The following is a 5,924-nucleotide window of genomic DNA, read 5'->3' on the forward strand; positions in this document are numbered from 1 at the left end:
TTGTGTATTCTTGTCAAGAAGTAGGCATTTCTCTCAACAAATTACATGAAATTTGTAACTGGCCCAAGCTCAATCAGCTCATCAGTTCCCAAAACGATGTCTGAACCGGATCAGGTCCTTCTGCCAAGGCAGGTCCACAGTGGCCACGGGAAGATAATCACACGAAGATGCCTGTGCACGTGGTTATTTTGCTGTTATTTGTTTTAACAGGGAAGTTCTTAACTACTTAACATCCATAGCGTGCCTTGGATGTAGCATGGAGCTTGGGTCATCACGGCCACCTCCGTGGCCCCGTGAGGTGGTCTGAGCAATGTGGTCAGGACCCTACTTCCTCATCTGCTCCACTGCCTTGGTGATGAATCAGACATATGCCTGCTTTCTGAAGCACACGACTTGCCCATACCCCAGGAAGGAGCAGCCATGCTGGGTGCCAGGCTGCGGAGTGGCCTTTCCTGCAGGCCTTAACTGCTTCTCCAGAGTGGCAGCCTGGACTCTGGGCTCACCCTTCAGTTACACAAAGGAAGTGTCAGCCTGCTCCTGCAGAATCCTCTCGTGGCTACCGCACACCCATGTTCAGGGGCTGTGTTGAGCTCTGGGCCCAGTGGGCCTGCCCTGGACACAAGACACAACAGCCTCCTGGGAGAGCCAGGCGGTGCATCCACCCACCCGCTCCAGGCTCTTTGAGATGGGGATGCTGGGGCTCACAGTCTGGGAGAGGATCTACTCTCTGGATGAGAGGGGCTTTCAAGTGCTGTAGGGCCCCCAGGAACTCATAGACATGACCTCACCAAGTTCCCACAGATTCATACAGCTGCTGGGTTTGAATCTCAGCTCTACCATTTAACAGTAGTTCCACCTGGACAAATTACTAAACGTTTCTGTGAAGGGGTGACCATACTCTCCACCTCACAGGGTTGTTCCGGTTGTTCGTCCTTGACCTTCATGCTTTCAGGTCACTCTGGCTCCCTCCTCCATGGTCCAGCCATGTATGACCTGCACCCTCCCTCCCTCCCTGCAGCTGTACTCCACGGAGGGCCCGTCCCTAAAGCAATGAGAAATAAGTTACTGAGTGGGACACCTGAAAAGCTCTGTAGTTTGTAGCCTGCATATGACCATATAGGCGGCTGCCATTGAAACAGGCTTCCTGATTTCAATGGGAATTTCAGATGGGATTTGAGAGTAGCAGAGGCTAAGTGACGGAACTTAACCCTCAGAGAGAAGGCGGTCATGTCGACTGTAGAGAACAGAAGGGACGTGCCAGTAATCAGAATGCCTTGGTCCACAGAGATCTCTGGCAGTGGTTAATTGATCATAGTGTCACTAAGAATAAAATAGATAGCCTACCGAGTAGTCTTCAATCCATGCAACAGGAAAAACTTTAGGTCTGGTAGCCAAAGACCTGACTTGAATCACCACATGGAGAATTATGGCCTCTCCAAGTTTCCAGACCCAAAGCATCTTGACTGAAGGGAAATCCAGGTCCCCTTGAGAGAGGACCTGCACTACTGCGGGGGTGCAGACCACAGTCTTCCTCCACACCCTCCCCAAAGCGACCAGCAGCCATTTATTAATGAAAAGGAAATAACCTGGATCTCTCTGGGATTATCAGATACTGCCTCTGAATCAACACTAATTCCTGGGAACCCAAAGGGACACTGTGGCTCACTGGTCAGAGTGGGGATTTGTGATGGTCAGGTCTTAACTTGATAGAGGTCCTGACCTGAGACCAACTCACAGTGGGCCAAATTCGTGCATGGATTCTCCATATAGTTATTTTTTTAGTTCTTGAATGTATATTTAAAACAAACATATTTGGCCACCAGCTGAATCCCCTCCCTGGCTCTCTTACACATGCGGTGAGGACCACCACGATAGGAAAAGTTAGGTGAAAGTCCTTAGAACGTCCCTTTATCAAGAAACAATATTGCATCCCTGAGAGAATTTAAGGGATTAATGACACCATCATAGAGTCGAAATAAGGGGGGTTGTGATACCACCTATCACAAACCCATTTAAATGGCCACCTGGGCCTGTGCAGAAGTCACATGGATTGTGGAGAGTGGACTGTTGCAGATGTAATCAGCTGGCGACTTCGATTGCAGCTGCTGGTGCCTGATGAGGTATCTCCACTGGAGAAAATCGACATAACCCTTGGCACTTAGTGTGCAGCTATTGGTCTAACTGATGCCTTTTTCTCCAAGTCGGTTTGCAAGGACCACCAGAAGCAGTTTTTTCCTGTTCAGCAGGACAAACACTACATGCTTCCAGTGCTCCTCAGGGGAGTGTCAACTCCTGCTCCAATTGGTCTAACTGATGCCTTTTTCTCCAAGTCGGTTTGCAAGGACCACCAGAAGCAGTTTTTTCCTATTCAGCAGGACAAACACTACATGCTTCCAGTGCTCCTCAGGGGAGTGTCAACTCCTGCTCCATGCAGTAGCATTGTCTGCAGAGATCTTGATCGTCTTGACAGTTCACAGAGCCTCACACTGGTCCACTGCATTGATGATATAATGCCGATTGGGTCTGATGAACAGGAGGTAGCAGGTACTTCAGAAGCCTTAGTAAGACATATGCAAACTAGACATAAGCCTCACAAAAATGTATGGGCCCACCACCTCAATGAAGTTTCTGGGGAGTTCAGTGGTCTGGAATATGTTGAAATATCCCCTCCGAGTGAATGCTAAGTTGCTGTGTTTTGCACCACCGGCCATGAATGAGCTTCTCCCGGCTTCTGGTGGAATGTGTTTCAGTTTGTCCTGCTCCTGCTTCACAGCCTTGAAGGGATATGGGAACCTGGACAATGGTGCAAGCACCTTGTGATGACAAAATGTTCCTAATTCTATACATGTGAGATATATGTATAGATACACCCTCCGTGTGTATCATAAATACTTAGATAGCTGTTTTCATCAAATACATTGTTGCCATTATTATTTTAAACTTACTGCTATGTTAGATCAACTACGAGTAACACCAATAAGTTTTTATTTCAGCTTCGCTTATTCTCTGCTGCTCTTCCTTTCTTTATGTAGAACCAAGTTTCTGACCCACGGCATTTTTACTTCCTCTGAAGAGCTTCTTTTAACACTGGAAATAATTTTCGATTGTCTCAGAAAGTTTTCATGTCCGTCACTTTTGAAGGACAGTGTTGCAGGGTAGAGATTTCTAGATTGGTGGATTTTTACTTCACTCCCTTCACGCTTGTGTAGTTCCTGAGGAGAAGGTGAACGTAATTCGTTTCCCGTTTCTTCTATGGATAAAGCTGTTTTCCCTCTGGCTTTTGTTCTCTTTGCTTTTTAGTTTTGGAGTTTCTCTGGTCACATTCTCAAGTTCAGAGATTCTTTCCTCAGCTGCGAGTCTTCCAATGAGCCCGTCAAAGGCATTCTTCATTTCTGTTACAGTGTTTTTGATTTCTAGCATTTCTTTTTGATTTTTAGAATTTCCATCTCTCTGTTTACATTGACTATCTGCTCTTGCATAACATCTACTTTTCTTTTTTTCTTTTTTTTTCCTTTTTGTCTTTTTTACTGGCCGGTAACGGGATCGCAACCCTCAGTGTCGCGCCCGTACCGGGGACCGGCAACAGGATCACAACCCTCAGTGTTGCGCTTGCGCCACGCTCAGCCAGTGAGTGGGAACCGGTCACCACATGGGATCCGAACCCTCGGCGGGAGCGCCACCGCGCTCTCAAGCGGCGCACTCTCCAGTGTGCCACCGGGCCGGCCCATAACATCTACTTTTCCATGAAACCCCTTAATATATTAATCACAGCTTTTTGAAATTCCTGGTCTGATAAGTCCAACATCCCTGCCTTATCTGACTCCATTTCTGATACTTAGTAAGGCTCTGCAAACTTTTCTTTTTTTCACTTTTTAGTACACCTTGTAAATTTTTGTTGAAAGCTGACACAAGGGCTGGCCTGGTGGCGCACTGCTACAGTGCACCGCTTGGGAGCGCGGTGGCGCTGCCGCCGAGGGTTCAGATCCCACATACAGACAGGTTCCCACTCACTGGCTGAGTGAGGTGCGGACGCAGCGCCAAGGGTTGCAATCCTGTTGCCGGTCCCGGTCCGGTACGGGTTGCACACTGAGGGTTGCGATCCGTTGCTGGACACGAAAAAAAGACAAAAAGGAAAAAAAATAAATAAATGAAAGCTGACACAATGTACTGGGTAAAAGGAACAGGTGTAAATAGGCCTTTAGTGGTGTCCTCCTAAGGTGTGAGGGCAGGGGAAGCATTCCTATTCCTGTGACTAATGTAGTGTTTCAGTGAGCCCGTGCCCTGGACTGTGACCATCACAAGTGTTTCTCACCCCCTTCCCCAGGTGGGACAGGATGGCTGGTGGGGGCTGGAAGTGTCCATTTCTCTTCACCCACATGGAAGGCGGGAGCTAGCCGGAGCTAGGTATTTCCTTTCCTCCAGACGGGTCAGGCTCTGAGGTAACCCCGGCTGGTTAGGCAGTGGTAAACAGTTTTTCCTCAGGACAGGCATTGTGAAGAAGAACAGAATGCTCTGTTGTATTTCAAAATGGTTCCTTTCTTCCTCTGCCTGCTGATGCACGTGGGGATTTTTCTCCAGTGTTCACCATGAGGACCTGGTAGAGCTCCAGAAGGTAAAACTCATGAAAGTGTGGGGCCCGCTATCACTGGGTCCCCCTGGAGTTTTACCGGCAGGCTTTGGCACACGGAGCCTCCTGCAGCTCATCCATTACAGTCCAGGTTTTCCTGACACCGGGGGTTCTGCTCAGGTAAGTCATGATTCTCCTTCCCCACCTGTCTGTCTCTCCAATTTCTGGGAAAACAGTTTGTCCTGTGACTTCACTTCTTTGATGGATCTAAAGAGAGTTGTTGATTTTTCAGTTTGTTCAGCTTTTTGCTTGTTGTTAGGATGGAGTGAAGACTTTGAAGCTCCTTATGTCCTGGGCTGGAAACCAGAAATGAATATTTTTTTTATTTTTATTTTTATTTTTTTTAAAAGATGACCGGTAAGGGGATCTTAACCCTTGACTTGGTGTTGTCAGCACCACACTCTCCCAGTGAGCAAACCGGCCATCCCTATATGGAATCCGAACCCGTGGCCTTGGTGTTATCAGCACCACACTCTCCCGAGTGAGCCACAGGCTGGCCCCGAATATTTTTTTTAATATATAAAATCCCCAAACTGATATAATAAGACATTGCAAATACAAATAGTCCCTCTGTAAATGAAATATGTACTATCACCCAAACAATAGAAAAGCTTATAGGGACAGAGTGCCAACAAGGAGCTGGTTGTTGAATACTGATCACTATGGTGTTTCCCGAGAGGCTGAGACAAGGAACTAGGGCATGACACCTGGAAAAGGCGCCTACTGTGAGTCACAATGAAGCAACACCACAGCTTTGCTGACTCTGCAGCCAAGAGCTACCTGCTTGATCATGGTCATGGCGTTATGGAGAACTGCCCAACACTTCTGTCTGTGAAACTTTGGGGATGATTGGGAGAGGGCAGAAGGAGGCTCAAACCCTACAATGTCTAGTCGCCAGCACCCAAGTGCCAAGGACAGCCTGTGTGGCTTCTTTGTTCTTCTGACCTCATGGTGAAGATCTGCTGACTGAGAGAAGTCAGGTGCTGTGGCTTTCAGGCTCCCCTGTGGCAGGGAATCCAACATTTGTCATGACAGGGGAAGGGCTCTGCTACCCAGGCTCTTTTCCACTAAGCAGTGACGGGGAGCTGGGGGATCAATTGGTACCTCTCTCTGGATGTACAAAACCTCTGCCAAGATCTTCTTCAGTCAGATCTCCTTCCCCCTTCGGCCCACCTTTCGTCCATCCTTAATCCCTGGCTCCGATTAACTAGGTAGCCAGTCCCCACCCTAGCCCGGTCTGCTCGGGGTCAGGAAGAGGTCATTCTGGCTTCTGTTTTCCAGGAAGAAAGGCCTTCAG

This window comes from Galeopterus variegatus, unplaced genomic scaffold (assembly GCF_000696425.1).
Source record: "Galeopterus variegatus unplaced genomic scaffold, G_variegatus-3.0.2 Scaffold974, whole genome shotgun sequence".
Taxonomy (NCBI): Eukaryota; Metazoa; Chordata; class Mammalia; order Dermoptera; family Cynocephalidae; genus Galeopterus; species Galeopterus variegatus.